This window comes from Panthera pardus, unplaced genomic scaffold (assembly GCF_024362965.1).
Source record: "Panthera pardus isolate Hobbes unplaced genomic scaffold, ASM2436296v1 HiC_scaffold_11, whole genome shotgun sequence".
Taxonomy (NCBI): Eukaryota; Metazoa; Chordata; class Mammalia; order Carnivora; family Felidae; genus Panthera; species Panthera pardus.
Genome location: NW_026526666.1, coordinates 3,549,381 through 3,567,079, shown reverse-complemented (window position 1 = coordinate 3,567,079; position 17,699 = coordinate 3,549,381). Strand labels below are relative to the sequence as shown.

Here is a 17,699-nt window from a genome sequence, read left to right as displayed (position 1 = left end):
AGATCTTGGCTGCACCTCTCAGCAACTATGTGACCCTCTTTGGCATGTGGGGACCCGTTTGGAACCCAGGAGTTGGTAGGGAGATTATTGCAAACTGAAGACATTTGAGATTCATCAGACACAGAAAGAAGCCTTGTTGGAGCTTCCCTTATCTGACTAAAAGCAGCAGCTTCTGGGAAATGAGGCCACCATAAATCCCCTCTCTGAGGGGGGAGTTGCATGGCCGTGAAGAAGACAGAAAGATCACCACACCTGCATAAACAAACATTATCACAAACTTTCTTATCTCCCATTTGTTCTAAAAATTCATTTGTCCTTCCTAAAGAAATCAATTTGTTCTTCCCATAGAAGCCTTTTCTCCCTCCCCCTTTTGCACTACCTAAGTTTAACCTTTAACCTTAAAAAAAATTTTTTTCAATGTTTATTTATTTTTGAGAGAGAGACTGAGCGTGAGTGGGGGAGAGGGAGAGAGAAGGAGGGAGAGGAAGACACAGAATCCGAAGCAGGCTCCAGGCTCTAAGCTGTCAGCACAGAGCCCGATGCGGGGCTTGAACCCACAAACTGCGAGATCACGACTGGAGCCAAAGTCAGACCACTCAACTGACTGAGCCACCCAGGCACCCCCTAACCTTTAACCTTTTAGTGAGCTAGCTACTTTTGTTAGCTTCCCAATGCATATGAATAAACCTCTTTTTCCCCTGCTATCTATCTTCTGTCAGTTTAATTCCAAGCCTCCAATAACTGAACATAAAGAGTAGAGGAAATTTTTTTCTTCCTGGCAGCCTCATCTTGCTCACTTTTGAAATGAAAATAACATGGGGCGCCTGAGTTGAGCATCCAACTCTTGATTTCAGCTCAGGTCATGATCTCACAGTCATGAGATTGAGCCCCATGCTGGGCTCCGCACCGAGTGTGGAGCCTGCTTAGGATTCTCTCTCTCCCTCTCTTTCTGCCCCTCCCCAACTTGTTTTCTTTCTCTCTCTCTCTCTCCCCCTCTCTCTCAAAATGAATCAATAAAATTAAGTAAACATTTAAAATGAGAATAACATAGGGGACGACTGGGTGGCTCAGTCATCAGTTAAGCGTCCGACTCTTGATCTCGGCTCAGGTCTTATCTCAGGGTCATGAGTTAAAATCAGAATAACATAACCATGAAATTTATAGATGGGTTATGAAGATTGAATGAGATATATATGTTTGGCATGTAGTGACTGCTAAATAAATATTCTCTCTCATATATATAATACAGACATATATACCTACACATCCATGTAGATAGATAATAGACATAGATATATACATACATGCATACATACATACAGCATATAATGAATCATGCATCTGTTCTCAAGATTAAAATTAAATTATAAATTATAGAGGGGAGACTACTTTGAAAGAAATGAAAGATAAGAGATTAACAATGGAAACATGGTGTTATCAATATTACAGCTATAAATATTTTGTCCATTTCCATTGGTTCCTTTGACCAAGGCCACCAGATGGGGCCACATAGGTGGGACACCGCACACATCCAAAGGTGCCATTCAAATACAACCTTCCCTTTGTACCTGAGAGCACATTTCAACTGCTTTTCCAGGTGATACTGCACTTCCCCCCACCATCCTCCTCCAGAGTTTGAGGAATAGCACCTACCCTGTAGAGTCATTTATCTGCTAATCATGAATTCAGTGAAGGTATACTGAGGACACACTCTGTGCAGGGACAGGGCATACAGAAGTAACAGAGACATAAGTTCCCCCCATACTTTCCATGGCTGGGGAGAGAGCCCCGGGTACCAGCAAGTAGACTACAATGTAATGAGTGCATAAGTGGGCGTAAGTACAAAATGGTACAAGGGGGTTGCAGCAGCTCCCCCTGATTCGCAGTTTAACTTTTCACAGTTTCAGTTACCCATGGTCAACTGTGGGTTTGGAAGCATATGATCCTCCTTCAGACATATCATCAGAAGGCCAATAGTAGCCCAACACTATGTCACAAGGCCTGTGTCATTCACCTCATTTCCTCTCACCAGGCAGGCATTTTATCATCCCACATTATCACAAGGAGTGTGAACACAGTACAATAAGTTATTGAGAGGGAGGGAGAGAGATCACATTCACATAGTTTTTGTCACTGTCTATTGTTTTAAACTTTACCATAAGCGTGTATGTGTGGGAAAAAAAAGATAGTACATATAGGATTTAGTACAGTCCGTGGTTTCAGCCATCCACTCCTGGGGGTACTTGGTACAAATCCCCACGGATAAGGGGGCACTACTGTATCAGCTTTCCTTCAAAGTGGTGGTGGTGGTGGGGTAGAGGGCAGAGTGGTTATCAACAATAGCACAAAGTAAGAGTCTACTTCCCTTCAAAAACAAAACTCCCACAAGCACCCTAACAAAAAAGACTTAACGCGACTCTGTAACGGGGTCCAGACGGCCAGAGAAAGCCAGTGGGGAATCTTCTTTTACGGCAAAAAGGGACTGGCCATTCTGTTAAGTGTTCATCAAACCTCTTAGGCAGGAGGAAGGATCAACACTGCCCCCCCACTAACACCAGACCCAAGCCAACCCTAGCTTTGGAGTATGTGGAGGGGAAGAGAAGAGACAGGGATCTAGCACTTAAGCCCCACATCCAGTGAATTTCAGATGTTGATTTTTATCTAACATGAAGACTCAGTTCTCAGATGATGGACCAAAATCTATCAGCTCCAGACAGACTGCTTCTCTTTGCATTGACATGTCCTCTTTCAAAGAGGCTGAAACTCGGAGTCAGAAGACTAGAGATGGACTCTCAGCCCTGTCCCTTACTTGTTGTGAGATCTTGGGCAAACCACTGAGCTTCAACGTCCTCATCTATAAAATGGTGATATCGTCTTCACAAGTTTATTCTTTGAGCACAATACAACTTCGTTATTATTACATGCTATGGAATGGAGGTAAGATCTCAAGAGAGAAGCAGTGGCCCAGAGGCCCAGCTGGGGCTTGCATGCCCTGAGCTGCCTGTCCACCAGTCCATAAGGAGCCTCTGTAACTTGTTGCAGAAAGGAGATCTTGCCCTGGAGCATTGTGCTACCAAGCTGGTGAGCTCAGCCCTTCCCTGGCTCCAGCATCTTAATTTGTAAAGAAGGAATTCTGAGGCTATCAGAAAGGAAGTCAGATTGTTTTCGGAAAACAATAGCCAAGTAACTACAAGTCATTAGCTTCCTCCCTGGGGCCTGAAATCCAGCTTGTCTGGGTAGCAGAAAGGTCTGGTGGCACTGTTTACTTAAAGACCTCTGGACAGGACCCATAAATTAATTCCTGTGCATGACTTTCTGGAATGAGAGGAGGTGAGTCATGGAAATGGGAGAACTTCTGAGAGCGGAGAAGAGATTTCTATTTCTTCAGAAATAGCCTGCCTCTCCTGATGCTAGCCTGCCTCTCCTGGTGCCCAGTGGACATCTTCCTTTCAAGATGACTCTTAATAGGTTTCTTCCCAGAGCAGAAAACAAAGAAACAAAAACAAACTCTGTTCCTCGCCTTTTCCCTGAAGGCCTCTGGGAAGCTAGATGCTTCTCAGACAGGGTGCTCTAAAAGTTTCTCTGGACAGGAATCCCCTCAGTGACAGGAGCAGACCCAAGTAAGGATCCAGAATCATGACTTCTTAGATGCTTGTCTCCACCACACAGCTATCAAGGACTCACAGATGACAGAACACCACCGGAGCTTGACAGGAACTTAAAGAGTGACTGTGCCAGATGAGGATACTGAGGCCCCCAGTGGGGAGGTGGCTTGTCCCAGGTCAGAAGCAGAATGCAGATCTTTCAAAGAATTAAGGAAACCTGGGGACTTCCCTTAGGGCTGAACAGGCCAATTAACTGATAATAGATCCTCTGACCTCTGTTAGGCCTCTTAGCTGAAAGTCCCTGGAGCGTAACTTACTAAGAACTAGAGAAAAACATGATTGCTTGACCTCTTTAGGTCCTGGAACAACTTGTCTCCAAGAGCTTAGGATGGCTCTAGATCCGGAAGGTGTTTGAGAGGAGATGCAAAATTCGTTCTTGAGCTCTTTTTAAACATCTCTGGCCAAATCATGAACTTGCTGATTTGGACTTTAGCCAAAGGAGCTTCTGTTACATCCATGGACCCCTAGAAGGTTTTTGGTGAAGTTCATGGGGCCTAGAAGCCCTTGCATTCATACACAAAGCTTTAGGGAAGAGGGATCGTTGTCTTGATCTGATTCACAGAGCACTCTCGACCCAGAAAAGCTTAGAGATTACCGCTCTAGACTACTGCTCTACAGCCAAGAAAGGTCATTTTTCACCAACCTCCAAAGTAATTGAAATGGCTGACAAATCTAACAGAGGCAAGCATGGCCTACTCCTTCCCTGGCCTAGAAGTCTCTTACCAAACAGGTTGAAATCTGTCCCACAGACATGAGGTGAGTTTCTCAGTTCAGACTTCACCTGTCAGATATGGAAAGGCCCTCTGAGATCAGATTGTCCGTTCCTTTCTTTTATAACTTGCAAACTCACACAGCTACCCAAGGCCAGCACCCAACACAAGTCATCAAGTTGACACATAAAATTAACTACCACAGTAAGCAAAGGAGTGCTGAGGAAGATACAAATCACTAGCATAACTAGGGAACCCTGGGCAACTCCAGCCAACTTGATCAATGAGAAGTAATACTCATTAAAAAATGAGTTAGTGGTGCCAATCTCCAGGCTACCAAATGGAGTGTAAACCAAAGAATTTGTCCATAACTTTACAATCTTTCACAAACTAATAGGGATTTTTGAAATACTTAGGGAATAAGGAGGAAAGGGTCAAGTAGGTCTCCAAACCAAAAATGGCTGTGTCCCAAAGCTCCCATGTAACCTGGTGATGTGGCATTGGGAGTATGTTTCCCCATAGAAATAACGTGGTAAAGGGTAGTTGGCTTCCCAGGCTAGTCCCTAAAAGTTTATTTAAGGCATAATGCTGCTTAACTACAGCGTGGAGAGTACTGGAGACTCTAACAACCTAGTTAAGATGGTCTCAGGATGGGAAATAATGATGCCAAGTTCTGACTAGGGACTCCAGGAATACATCCCCTTGGAGTTTCCAATTGAAGAGTCTCTGCCCCACACCTACATTGAGGATGGCCTCTTCCTGCCTCCTTCTCTTCATAGCGAAGGGAAATAACATTTACTGATATCCCAAGTTTCTTAATGCAATGACTGACCTCTTCAGCAAAATCCCCTTCATAAATGAATCTCTGGGCCCAGCCACAAATAGAATGCTTTATTTTTTCCAACACTTACGGTGTTTTCCAAGTATCAAAAGTAAAAGTATATTATGGTGAAATTTTTGGTAGTGCAGAAAAAGTATAAACAGGACTTAAAATCACCTATCATCACTGTGACAATATTGATATCTATTTTTTGCCCACCACATTTTTATCATTATAAATTTTACAAAATCGGAATTGCATTATGAGCATTGTTTTTTAATTCACTTAACAATATGCCAGGGACATCTTCTATGTCAATAGATATACATCTTCTTCACCTTTTTAATGATTATCAGGAGTATAGTGACGGGAAATGACACCCAGAGGCCATACAATCTGCTGGTGCCTTTTCTCTGCAAGAATGTTACCACCGCACTAGAATTTGCAAGGATTAGCATCTGTGTGCTGTGTGGTACCCCCTAGACTGATATACCTCCTACGCCCCTTGCTAAGTCCTTGGGTTACATAGTTTCCTACGCTTTGGATTTACCAAAGTTCATTTCACTCCCTAGTATTGGGCATTTCAATATCTGTTACTAAAATATTATTTGTTGAAGGTAAGTAGCACCCTTTTAAATTTCTAAGACAATGTAATTTGGTGCTGCTGACACATCCCCCTCTCTGCCCCAAGTGAGTTACTCTGAGTTACTCCGTGTGATTCTGAGTCCTCATTTCAAAGCCTTGCAAGCAGATCGTGGGAAAAAGCAGAATTTCTGAACAAAACAATTTAAAACAAAACAAAAAATACTAGGTTCCCCCATCCAACCAACCCCTTCCCCACCACACATAACACACAAAAGGAAGTGTGCTGGGTGAGTGGTGAATAAGTGGAGATAAGAGTGACCTTGACAGACCCTGAGAAAACCCTGCAAAAATCTTGAGAGAAGATTTCTATGGGTAAACATGGTAGAAGTTTAAATCCTGGACAACAAAACCAAAGTTTGTAAAAATCCTCTCCAACTTCCAGCCCTACCCCCACCCCCACCACCCATGGAGCCTACTGCCCCCAGAACAACTATCTCCTGTGCTTCTTGCCTCCAGTCCTGCCCAGCTTTCAGTAAGCTTATAAGGGTCTGGAATTGAGTAGCAGCTATGCCCATGGAGGCAAGGACATGTGCAAGACACAAAGGCTGATGGGATAGTGAGAGCCCGGGGACAAAGGTGCTGATTGGGGACTCAGGAGATGTGAGCTCAGATCCTAACTGACATATAGAGCTGAGTGACCTTGAGAAGTCACTCTTGTTCTTTGGCCCTCAGCTTCCATGTTGGTAAAAAGAAGAGATTGGGCTAGATTACACTGACTCTTCCTTCCAGTTCGGTGTCTGTGATTCTAAGCAATTGGTTTTCTCCATACCAAGCCAAAGCTTGGAAGAAACTGAAGTTTGTCTTGGGTGCCTAACTATATCTACTCTTGAAGCTGCTCTCTGGGGAGCACAAAATATGTCCCAGACACTTTTTATTCCAGATGGTGGCACTGTACTGAAAACTCAAGGGTACTCCAGATAAGGAGAATGGAAATGAGCAAACACTTGGAGGTGTGTTTCAATCAGAACAGTTTCATCTGTCAATAGCAGAAAGCCCAGGTGCATCCAATCACACTGACACTGTACTGTGGGAAAGTCAAAGATGGCTTACTCTTACTTCTCCATTTATTTATTTGTTTTAAAAACCCACTGAGTTTGGTACTGTATTGGGAAATAGATGTACAGGTGACTCAAACATGGCCTCTATATTAAAAAAAACAAAGCCAAGAGTGTCATAAGGTGTCAGGGGTGCCCAGACCCCTCTGAGAACCAAATGAGGGGTGTTACCAACCAGGCATCCCATGGGCATAGAGATCTAGTTGGAAGAAAAAGTCTGCCTCGTTTAGATCACCATGTGTAGGAGGATATCCTGGTATCTGGATTGAGGGAATTGGACAATACATGCTGGAAGTTGATGGCAAAGACTATAAAAAGGATCAAGATGGAGCTCTGATCTGGGAGGAACATTGAGTGGAAATCAGGAAGCTTGCCTGTCGGCATCTATTCACCGTACACACAAGGGTGGAGAGAGAGAAAGTCACATTCCAGGTATGGCTTATGGACTGTGGATGTTCAAGTGACCTCTTTGTGATGGTCTAAGTTCAGGTAGACATGAATAGGAGGGAACCATGACAGGTGACTTCAAACAGGTAACGGTAACAACAGCAACACCACTAACACTTACAGTGCCAGACCGTGATCTGAGTCTTTAATACATGGCGGCTCATTTCATCCTCATAAAAACTCTGTGGGGTGAGTGCTAGTGCCCCCATTCTACATAGAAGGAAGGCAAGAACAGAGACCGTGTCCAAGGTGACCTTGTCCAAGGTTGGTAGTACAGCTCGGATTTGAATCCAGGCAGTCTGGTTTCAGCATCCGTTGTGCACGCAAACACAAAATCAATCACATGACGATGTGATAAGTGCCACAGCAGAGCTGAGGTCAGAATGCTGTAGGAACCGAGAATGGGGCAAGTCATGACCGTGCCAGGGGGCTCCACAGAAGAAATGACATTGTGGCACATCTTGAAGAGGGAGTAGAAGTTCTCCAGAAAGAGAAATGGGGTGAAGTACATCTCAGGCAACATGAGACAGCATGAGCAAAGGCATGAGGTGAGAAAGTGAGATGGCATTTTCAAAGACCAGTAAATAATTCTACCTAGCTGGACCAAAATGTATGGGGAAGCTTGGCTTGCAAAGAAGCCAGAGTTTGGGGCCAGATTTTTAAGGGCTTTGCAAACCACATTGGTTTGTTCTGAGGAGAGCCAAGGAAAAGGATGAATCAGGACTGTCCTCCAATCTTCAGGGGTTCACAGGGTGATTTCTCAGTTGCCCTATCCTGGATCACTCCCAATATAAAATCACTTCTGCTTTGGCCACCTGCTCCCTGCTTTTAGCTTCCCCACCCCCTGAAATTACAGGTGGAGCTCAGGGCTGGGCACTTAAGTCCTACTGCCAGTCCAGGGCTGGAAGCACACATAGCTTCTCGAAGGCAGAGCTGGGCAGGACACCCCAGTAGCTTTCCACCACGGAATCCTGGGCTCCTCTCTCACCATGCAATCCCCAAATCCAAGAAAATCCACAATGGATGCCACCAAATAACTTATTTTCCTTAGACTCTCTAGAAAGAGCCCTAACATTAAGCCCCTTAGTCAGAAGGCTCCCTTGGACTTTATAAGTGACGGGATGAATAGATATTTGGACTTGACTCCCCCAACAACTTCCAGTTCACCAGCAGATTCTCATTCTCTCCAGGGTACCCCTGCAGCCTTACCAAACATCATGTGTCTTTCAAGTCACTGTGTCTCTATTTCCAAAAGTTTCCCCTTCCTCGAAGTAGACTAGGATAGACCTATTTATAGGTCCCAGGCCACCTGCTCCTTGGTGCCTCTGCTGACCATTGAGAAAGAGGCTACTAGAGGTCCTGTAGCCTCCATGGCAGAGCGACACACTCATGGGAACATCCAACAGCGGCCCCAAAGCCTTCAGAACAAGGCATGTCACAAAGAACTCTAAGCGCAACTCCAATGCAAGCTCTGTCCCTTGTGGCTGTGTGAACGGGCAAGGCCCTTAACCTCTTCGGACCTGAACATACTCCTTGTAAATGGGTATTCCTTTTGCGAAAAAAAGACTGTTCTTCCTATGACAAATCCATCCCAATGTTGTAATGAATTGATGTGTTCCAAACTGTGAAGTGCCATGCAACCGATATTATTAATCAGATTCTTACTCTCCACACTATGGGGAAAGCTCTTCCTATGAGTAGAAACTCTTCAGGCTTGTCAGTGGCATGTCAACAACCAGGAACAGCTTAGCCCAGGGACTTGCCTATGACTCTAAGGCAGAGCAGGCAAAGTGCAGAAAGTATGTCTGGTCAGCTTCTGCATAAGCCTGGGTGGGGACCAGCAGGGGAGGCAGGAAGTTTTTCCCACTGCTATTATTTCCATATGCCTTCATGTGCCATTCTCCTCCTGACCCCAGTCTCAACCCTCAGGCCCAGGTAGTCGGGTGGTGCTCAAAGACTCTGGAGTCCAGAAGCTGTTGGCATAGACCCTCCCCAGTGTTGAGGGGAAGCAGGCAGATTTTAACCCAAAACCTTATAAGATGTTTACTTGTGTTTTACTTTTGATAAAATAATGAGGCAGACAAGTTGAAGACAGGTTTGGATCTTTCCTGTCTGATCAGTTTAGACCACAAAGAGCATCTTGGCCTGACTGGGAAGAAGTTTGCAGGTAGGACAGAAGGAAGCCAGGCATACTGAGCCCAGAGGAAGGAGGGACACAAATGGAGCATCCTGGTATTTGAAAGACTGGCACTAAGAGGAAGATCTGGCTTATTCTGGGCAGCTCAGAAGGGTGGAGCTGGGATCCATGGTAGGAATGAGGAGGAAGAGGAGGATGACTCACAGGAACTTACTCTTACTGGAAATCTAAATGCTTCACAAGTGTATGACATTGAATCTTCACAACGATAGCATGAAATGGTTACTATTATTGCCTTCTATTTTACAGGTGAGGAAACCAAGGCATAGAGGCTAAACAGCTTGCCCAAGCTTCACAGTGAGTAAATGACTGAGCCAGGCTCCAAATCCAAACATACAATGTTCTAGAATCCTATATAAGCTTTCTGCCTAGTATGACAAAGTACTTTCAGAGTTCACCAATTTAAAAAAAGAGGCAGAGAGAGCTGTTTTATGGAAATATTTAAGCCAAGACTAAGGGGCCATTTTCATGGGATGCTGGCTCAGTAAAGATTTGTTGGCAGAAAGTATCAGAAACCAATGCTTACTACTTTGGGCTTGGGGAGGAGGGAGAAGGGTGCTTGGTGGGGGGTAGGAAAATGGAAGGAGCAAGAGAAGAAAGATGGAGAGGAAGAGGAAAATGAGGAGGAGGAGGGGACATTTGTTGGAAGAATGTGGGGAGTGGAATGCAGAATAAAAAACACTTCTGAAGATCCAGAACTTGAAGACCAGAAGAAGGATGCCTAGGAGCTAGGGAATAGGAACTGATTAACCTTCGGAGCACTACCTAAATGAATCAGCTCTAATGGATTTCTGTCTTTTTGCCATTCTGCTCAGGATTCAAATTCCAGGAAAGAACATTCCCTCTAGCCTTGGGAAAGATTAATGATTTCTTAAAAATCACTAATATTTATGGTGTTTTTATTTTCTACCAGGAACTGTTCTAAGCACCATATTTACACATGTTTTCTTCTCACAATAACCCTGTGAGGAGGGTACTATTGTAATTAAGAAACTGAGCCACAGAGAGTTTGAGTTATCAGTCCAAGTTAGCACAGATGGTCTAGTGGTAGAGCTGGGATTTAAGCCGAGGCAATGTGGTGCCACCATGTTATGTGTCCTCTAATGTCAACAGGGAAAGAGTAAGTCCCTCAAAGCAGAATTTTTGTGTTGATGAAAGAGGAGAATGGATGTGAAGAGATAAAACCCACAGATGTTCCCTCATGGCTGGGTCCTGTTAGAGGGAAAAGGTGACTTCCTGCCAGGAATTCCACATTCAAGTCTCCATGCTTACCCTCTGGCCATTGCCAGGGGAAGACAAAAGCAAGCAAGGAGCGAAAAGATAACTAAATATCAGATGTACAGCAACTAAGCTGTTAGATATCTACAATGAAAGGACTGGATGAAATACAGATATAAGAGCATTAATAATTTCTGAACAGGACCCAGCCAAATGACAAAATTCTGAAAGAATAAGAGCCACGCCTAGGGAGGGCAACATGGAAGACAACAAAGAAAAGATGCCAAATATGGAAGAACTTTGAGAAACTGAGATCAACTGGAGAAAAGCAGAGGCCAATTTCTCACAAGTAGTAAAAACGTGATGTGAAGCTCTAAGTATTCCAGGAGGCCGGATTCCATGGTGGTTTGGGGGGAAAATTTAGAGTCAGGCTGCTGGGGTTAAATCCTGCCTCTGGCACCGTCACTTGTGGTCCTTTGGCAAAGTTGCAGGATCCCTCTGAGCCCCGGTGTTCTGATCTGTAAAAGTTTAATAATGCCTATGTCGGAGAAGTTTGCAAGGATAAAACAACGTGTGAGGATGTGTTAAGCACCGTACCTGGAGCAGAGCAAGTGCTTACTAAATATTAGCTACTTAGCCACTATTTGTTAGCTCCTGCAAGCCCACCATGGTCTTGGGACCGGCACACAGGGGCCCCTGGAACCAGCCCCATTTGGGGAATCACAAGCACCAAGTCTATAACAGCAGAGATCTGGAGCCAGCATGGGAGGCCAGGGAAGGCAGTGCTGGTGAACAGATGAAGGCATGCATGGAGGGGCCCTCACCAGGTAGATGCTCACGAGAGGGAGAACAGTCTGGTCTGAGAGTCGGGATAATGGAACACCAGAAGTGAGGCCCTGGAACAACATTCCACCTAAACTATAACTGTAGGAACTCTTTGTATAACTCTCAGAAAACCCCTTTGAGGTCTCCCAGGAGCCAGAGAACAGAGCCCTGGACTGGCAATCAAGAGCCAATCTGTTGATGCCCACTAGGTTCTGGGGCCATGAGTAAGCCATTTATGATTTCAGGGTCTCAAGTTCCTTGTCTGAAAAAACAGGGGCAATGATATCCACCTCAGATCACTATAGTGAAGAGTAAATGAGGCAATGCCTGTAAATCTCCTGGTGCATGGTAGGTACCAAGTAAATAATAACATCCCTCCCTCCCACCCACTGGTATAAAAACACCCACTGGTATAAAAACATTAAACAGGGAGTTCAGTGGAGCCAAAGAATAAGGAAAGTGGCTACTTTTTTAAAAAAAATTTTAATGTTTATTTTTTATTTTTGAGAAAGAGAGAATGAGCAGAGCAGGGGCAGAGAGAGAGGGAGACAGAATCCAAAGCGGGCTCTAGGCTCTGAGCTATCAGCACAGAGTCCAATGCAGAACTCGAACCCACGAACCGTGAGATCATGACCTGAGCCCAAGTCAGACGCCCAACCGACTGAGACATCCAGGTGCCACTAGTGGCTGCCTTTTGAACTTAATTTCTAGAACATCCTTGCATTCAAGTGAATCCATATCTTTTCCAGTCTCACAGTCCAGAATGACCTCTCCACTCCATCCCATCCTGCCTTGTCTAACAAAAATCTTTATCCTTCAAGGCCAAGTTCCACTATCACTACCACAAGGAATTGTTTCTAGAAATTCTCTCAGCATGTGACTTGTTCTCCAATTTTGCTCTTATTTCCCTCTGCCTTGTGCTATAATCAATTCTTGAAGACAGAGAAAATGTCTTACCCATTTTGGTGTTATTCACGGTCTAGGCTACACACACATTTTTTTTAGCACTTTACTTTCATGGGGTCTGGGGAGCATCCTGCCCCCTGAGTTCTTGTCTCCGTCTGTAGCAACACCTAGCGTGTCCACTTTGGCCTCCTCAGTACTCCCCAAGAAGGGAGGAGGGGCTATTCTAGTTAGGAAATTTGAGAACAAGGGCCAGCCGTCCAAGGCCAACTTGACCATTCAGTACAGTGGCTAGGGTCCAAATACTTGCAGGGACCCACAAAAAAATGTTTTAATTTCTTTTAAATTCGGAAGAAAAAAAAAACTTTTTCAGGTTACGTCCAAGAAAATGTTTTAAAATGTAATGCTAAAGTAATGTCATGCTACTATGTTCATCTTTATGCCAATGCATATGTAATTTTTAGTATCTTTTATGGAAGCAGGGACCCCTGAAAGCAAAAGGGCCTGTGACCCACAGAAGTCATGGTGCAGCTCTGTGGGCATGGGTGGCTCAGATCCTTCCCCTCTCTTCATTCCCTGCCTGCCATCATTTAGCCCCTCCTCCATGCTCACCATTTGATAAGGCCATAGCCATGTCCAGTAACTGGGAAGAAAGGCCCACTGTTGTTATATACCCTAAGCTAAGCCTTTGCTCTTAGGCTCATCAGTACTAAAGGCAATATGTTGACATCCTTCTGCCTGGACTGGACTGTTCTCACCCATTTTTCCTAACTTGGACAGAGGAAGGGGATGTCATTTATTCGGACCCTTGCGATCATTGTATTGATCCTTTAAATGACCTTGCCAGGTAAGTATGATGTTTATTCAACAGATGAAGACATAAAGAACAGAGAGTTTTCAGATTTGAGTCAAGGTCAAGCAGTTAACAAAAGGATTTGGAACCCAGACTTTTGGACTCCAAGTTAAAGCTCCTTTCTGCCACTACATTAATTAATTGAGTGTTGAATCAAAATGGCCAGAGGATATTTACCAGGCACCACAGAGCTTGGTTGAGATCTTCCCAAAATTGTTAACTTGGCAATTAGAAGCTCCAGCTGAAACCTTCGACATTTGCCCTCCCCTTAACAAACACTTTATAAAGTTCCAATTCCATTTTCCTGCCATGAAGACACTTCATCAGTTGGAATATATTTTGACACTCTCCTCTGCTATCTTTGTAGGAACATATTGCTGGGGGGAGGAAGGTCTTTCATATACTAGAGTACTTGGAATAAAAATATAATGTTTGATTTTCATGGAGACAGAAATATGAATAATAATGTACCTTTTTGAAATTAAATTTCTATTCCAGGAGGCCAAAACTCAAGATAAGCCCTTTCTACTGTCTGGCCCACAAACTTGCCCACTGAGTCTTGGAAGGGAAAGAGGCTTTGGGGATGAAACTAACAAACAGCTGTTCTTGTACTCTTATTCCAAGAAGACTCTTTCTTGTTTCCTCTCAAACTAAAACCCAGTAGATCCGTGGTCAAATTTCGAATCCTCAAATATTTGCCAAAAGAAATGTTTTGGGAGAAAAATATCTCCCAATTTCTTTGCCAGATGAAATTCCAATGATGTTAGGCAAGATGAAGTACATGATTTGCCAGAGAGGAGTCTCTAATTTCCACCTTGAATTTGTGTGCATTTCTGCCTCACCTTGTTCCTATCCACCAACCCCAAGTAATTGTTAAGCTTGACTCACCCAAGTGCCTAGAGCTCCCTAACAGCAAAGATTTAGACAAGGTTTTGAGTAAGCTGGATTCTGTTTATAAGCTAGGCTTGTGTTCATAACATATTATGTTCATAATGATGAACATACAATGTTCATAATGATATTCATAAAATATTCTAGAATATGGTTTTGCAAATACAGGTGAACCACCTGGCCATCCTAGGGTAGCTCTCTTTGGTGTGAGTACTATAAACTTTGCATTCTCTTCTCTCACTCATGTTTCACACACATAATTAATTCTTCCTGTTAGACTGTGAGCCCCATGAAGGCCTTATTCACAGCTTTGAGCACAGTGTGTAGTTGTATAACAAAGATTAAGAGCATGGGTTCAAGGGGAAGACAGACCTGGATTTGAATCTGACTGAGCTACTTAATTCATTGTATGACTTACAGAAAGTGACTTCCTATTACTCAGTTTTCTCATCACTCTTGTTCAGCGCTCACGGCTCCCCCCAATAGTCCAGCTGTGGGAACCGCTGCCTTCACGGCCTCAGGGCCAGCGCGGGGCAGGAGTGCAGCTTGGAGGGGGCTGTCTTTCAAATAAGGACTGAAGGGCGTGTGTGTGTGTGTGTGTGTGTGTGTGTGTGTGTGACTAAGATGAGGGACCAATGTAAGGTTACCCCAGTAATAATATAGTAAAACCCCCAACACAAATGTGATCAAATGAATTGTTTTTTCAAACTAAGGAAAAGCTATAGTCTATGCAAAGAAATGTGTTAAGGCACTCAGTTGTCCTCAAAGGCTAAACTGTCCCAACTCCAAACATTTTCTAGGATTTTCTAGTTGTAATCGGTCCTAGGAAATGTCCAAGAAGCCCTAGAACGTAATTATAAACAAAAGTATCTAAAACATCGCAATTGCATTAAAGGTTTCTGACCTTCAGAGTTTGGGATATTCTTTCTTTGTTTAGTTACTGCATCAGATATTTTGTTAATTTTCCTTTTAATGATTTTCTCTTTATGCCAATATCTGAGTTAGTATCTTTTAGACACTCTTCTTTTCACCATGAAAAGGGCTTTTTTCTTCTGATTATATAAATAATACATGCTCGATGTAAAAAAAAAGTTCACAATACGTAAACCATAAGGAAAAAAGTAAAAAATCACCTGAAATGCACTACCCGGAAATAATAACTATTAATATTCAATGATTATATCTGTGTAATCTATATATCAATATTTATATTTGTATAGATATATACAAATATGTGACTTTTCACAAAAGTTGTGGATTTTTAAAAATTATGAACACCTGTTTTTGCTTAAGTGCAGTGTTCTATATATTCCTGACATAAAGATCCAGGAAATAGGGTAGTATCTGATGCGTATCTCAGATTTATCTACCTATATATATATATAACTAGCCCTATGTATCATACAGTGTCTATAAGTAGGTAGAAATTTCTATGGCTAGCTATATATACAACTGCCTAGAGATCAGCTTATATGACGTGTGTATTTTTATTTGGCATCCTAATATGAATTCCTACACCGTCAACCCATCAACCTGCATGTATCATAAAGAATAGAACACATCTGTGCTTCTAAAAGTTTAATGCATAATTTGTGATTTGTTACTTTACAGGTTAACCTGGCCTATGTCCCAAGGCATGTGGTGTACCATGGCTTATGGACCAAACCTGAGATCGGGAGATCTTCTGATCAGGCGCTAAACCCAGGAGACTGTTTGAAATTCCAAATCCTAAGAGTGATCGTAGCTAAAAGGGAAGCAGAACACAGCCAAAAAATGTCAACTCAGAAAGGCACCTCTGGTATCAGCTGCAGCAAATCGCTCGCTTTAGGGATGACGAGGCTGGGACCCCGTGAAGTGGACGGCGTACCTAGCACGGCTGAAGCTATACTTCCTTTCCTGAAACATCATCCCACTTCTTTCCATCAGCTTTTGTTTCCCATTACATGTGGCACCACTGTTTTCCTCTTCTCCCAGAGTACACTTGCCCAGGAAGTACTTGCACCTTTTTGGTCCAGACATTTTCAGACATTGAGTCAGAGGTGGAAACAGGGGAAGCAGGCTCCCTGAGAAATCAGATCCCATTACGTCTAGAAAGGGCAGAGGGAATAATAATAACATTAAAACAACATGTAACAGCTCTACAACAATTATCACAACAGCCAGTCCATGTAGCACTATGTTTCCAACACTGTCCTTCCTACTTTAAATATTAATTTATGCAAATGATGTGTGTATATCATGTGATCCAGACAACGACCCAGTGAAGGAGCCACTGTTATTATCCCCTCCTTACAGAGGAGGAAACCGAGGCACATAGAAGTTAGGAAACTTCCCAGGATTATAAAACTAGCGAGTGGCAGAGCCAGGATCGTGAGCCCAGTAGTCCAGCTCTGGAGTCCAGCCTCTTGCCCACTAGCCCCCCGTGGCCCCTCACAGAGACAGGAGTACAGACATGCTACAGTGGTATTGATGACATGGCAGAAGCAGAATTCATCCAGCCCTTGCCTTTGTCACCCACGTGCCCGATGACCGAGCAGGGCAATCCTGGCCCCTCTTCTCAGTTTACCCTGCCTGGATCTGCGGCTCCTGCCCAGAGCTTCCGTAACTGTTTGTTGGCCCCCTTTCTTGGTTCATTGTTCCGTGTTTGTTTTTTCTAACATTTCACGAGAAGATCTTAAACCTATGCAAAAGTAGTCCAAATAATAAAAATAAATCCCCATTACCCAGCTCCTACCCACAAGTGTTGGTCCCTGGGCTTTAAAAAATACATCATTTGTTTCATTTTTTGCCCTTTTTTAAATTTTTACTTGTTTTGAGACAGAGAGACAGAATGTGAGTGGGGGATGGGCAGAGAGAGAGGGAGACACAGAATCCAAAGCGGGCTCCAGGCTCCGAGCTGTCAGCACAGAGCCTGATGCGGGGCTCGAACTCACAAACCGTGAGACCATGACCTGAGCCGAAGTCAAGACACTCAACTGGCTGAGCCACCCAGGCGCCCCTCATTTTCTGCCCTTTAAAAATATGTTTTCATAGGCTGTATAACATGCTTATATATTAACACTGTCAGGCATTTTATGATTTATGGGTAATTAAACGCGCATACGTTGGAGGACACGGTCATATGGCACTTAGAAAAGTGTGACTACCAGTGATTTATGGGCATAACTGACGTGTCAAAGCAGAAATGCAGTCGGAATATCTGGGTCCAGGCTCTGGCTCCACTGCTCACTGCTCACTAGTGCGATGACCTGCACAGGTCACCTCCCTTCTCTGAGCATCATCTTTCTCATCCATGAAATGGGGCTGGTAATTCTACCCACCTCTCAGGATTGTGTTCGGGGACGTGAAAGGCTTTACGACAGTAACAAGCCACATAGAGACGAGGAGCAAATCAGACTAACACAAGGTGGGTGTCTATGGCACCAACACTAAAAGCTGAAATCCAAGGCTGCAAAGGTCAATTTGAGGAT

At 43.8% G+C, this 17,699-nt stretch overlaps 1 long non-coding RNA gene across 4 annotated transcripts in view; it reads left to right on the top strand.

The window, feature by feature from the left end:
• LOC109259154 (uncharacterized) overlaps nucleotides 1-17,338 on the top strand; it is a 100,179-nt gene extending 82,841 nt beyond the window's left edge. For 2 of the 4 annotated variants that reach the window (XR_008417783.1, XR_008417779.1), the window contains 3 exons: nucleotides 9,789-9,836; nucleotides 13,184-13,332; nucleotides 15,841-17,338. This is a non-coding gene — a long non-coding RNA (uncharacterized LOC109259154). The remainder of the gene's footprint in view (nucleotides 1-9,788; nucleotides 9,837-13,183; nucleotides 13,333-15,840) is intronic. The other 2 variants (XR_008417781.1, XR_002076583.2) reach the window with 1 other exon arrangement.
• Nucleotides 17,339-17,699: the final 361 nt, after the last annotated feature.